The sequence below is a fragment of the Gekko japonicus genome, unplaced genomic scaffold (assembly GCF_001447785.1).
Source record: "Gekko japonicus isolate JY-2015 unplaced genomic scaffold, Gekko_japonicus_V1.1 scaffold94, whole genome shotgun sequence".
Lineage (NCBI taxonomy): Eukaryota > Metazoa > Chordata > Lepidosauria > Squamata > Gekkonidae > Gekko > Gekko japonicus.
This window is the reverse complement of record NW_015174274.1, coordinates 1,994,630-1,996,681: the sequence shown is the minus strand read 5'-3', so window position 1 is coordinate 1,996,681 and position 2,052 is coordinate 1,994,630.

The window sequence follows — 2,052 nt, the reverse complement described above, 5'->3', positions numbered from 1 at the left end:
TTCACCATTCCATAGAGAAGTAATTTTGTTACCCTTAGTTCATCTGTGTACACAGTCATTTCATAAAATATGGTGGACTCATGTTGGGGGGGGGGACATTTAAATGCTTTCACCGTTCCATAGAGAAGTCATTTTGTTACCCTTAGTTCATCTGTGCACACAGTCATTTCATAGAAGACTTATCATTTGAGATTACAAATGTCTTGTATATTAACTTGGCCTCTGTGGTATAAGAACAGATCTGGCTTATTTCCAATGCTGATCTTTGCTTACTAGACCATGGTGCATATTAAAGGTCATGGAATGAATTGTGCCTCAGTAATAATGGAAGAAACACTGGCAGATCTTTATGATATTCTTCCATTGATTAATATTCTGACAATTTCACATGGAGCAGAAATGCATTAGTCATTTATTTAAAACATCATAAAGTATAGTGGGCAGTTCAGATATGCTAATGTTCACAGATCCTGGAATCTATACAAACATGTTCTTGAAAGCCTTTTGAAAGTCTGTATGGTGCTTTCTAATTATATGATCTATTGCCAGCATCATATTTGGTGTAGCAGAAATGTATTACAGTATAGAAGTGAATACTTTTCGAATATTTGTCCTGCTGTACCATTTTCTAATATGGATGCCAGTTTTAGCATGTATTATCCTAATGCTTCCTTTTGCTTTCAACAAAATTATAATGGGGAACAAATCTACTTTAATATGCAATTCAAACCCTTTGATATCAAAGGGGGTTCTTTCATTGACTTGAATGGGATGGGGGTGGCAGTAGCATATTTGCAGGAAGTACTCACAAAAATAGCAGCCATCTTGTGAGAGACAGCTCCTCTTCATTTTATGGATATATTCCTGATTCTATCATGAAGAGGAAGCCTTCCTCAGATAGCAAGTTTTGATTTATCAATAAAGGGCAGCAAATTGTCAATTGTAATACTCAGCATTTATATAGTGCTTTCTGTGTTCAAAATACTTAAAGTATATTATCATACTAATAAAAGTTATATAAATTAGATTAATATTAATATCTCCAAATTGTGGATGAGAGAATGAGGCTGAGAGTAGTTTGCCTAGGGCCATGTAGTGATTTTGTGGGTAATATGACATTAGATACAAGATTAAGTCCTGACTTGGATAGCCCAGGATAGCCCAATCTCATCAGACCAGGGTTGGCCCTGGTTACTATTTGGATGGGACATCACCGAGGAAGTCCAGGGTTGCTATGCAGAGGCAGGCAATGGCAAACAACATGTGAATGTATCTTGCCTTGAAAACCCTACAGGGTCACCATAAATCGGCTACAACTTGATGGAACTTTACACACAAAAACACACATGAGATTAGGAGTTGAACTCCCAGATCTCCACTCCTTGGTGGTCCTCTTCCACTCCATTGGCTCTCATTACTTAGTTTATTAATCCTTTTTTAACAGGGGGATGACCTTTGGATTTTCTTTCTCAGAATCAAATAATTTTGGGAGTATAGAGCATGTATGTACAAAATTAGCAATAACTGACGCAGCATAACTTAATCATGCCTAGCACTGACAATATAATACATATATGACAAGAAATTGTTTCTTAACAGATTAATTTATTTTTTATATTTCATATATAATTCCACATATTATTTCATATGTTATTTTACTGAATTAATTTAGTTCAATTTAATCTGTCAGTCTGGAAAATATCTAATACTTCATAAAATCAGTATATTTCCTGGTCACATAAATTGGAGGGAGATTAGTAAATTGTGTTGCTGTTCAGTTTAAATTTTTCATTTCAATTGCAGTATCAAAAATTTACAAATATTTATTTATTAAAACTGTCATAGTAACTAAGAGGTTGATTTGTGGCAAAAGAACCTAAGAGTTTTGTTAAAATAACATTCCAGATAAGTAAATCACAATATGTTGAGGAAAATTAATCATTCCACTGATAAAAAAGCTGTTCTACCAGAGGAACAGCACTTCAATTGGCAGCAGTTGGGAGGGTGAGTATTGCCAGCTCCCCACTTCCCCTGAAGATCTCTACTTTCCCT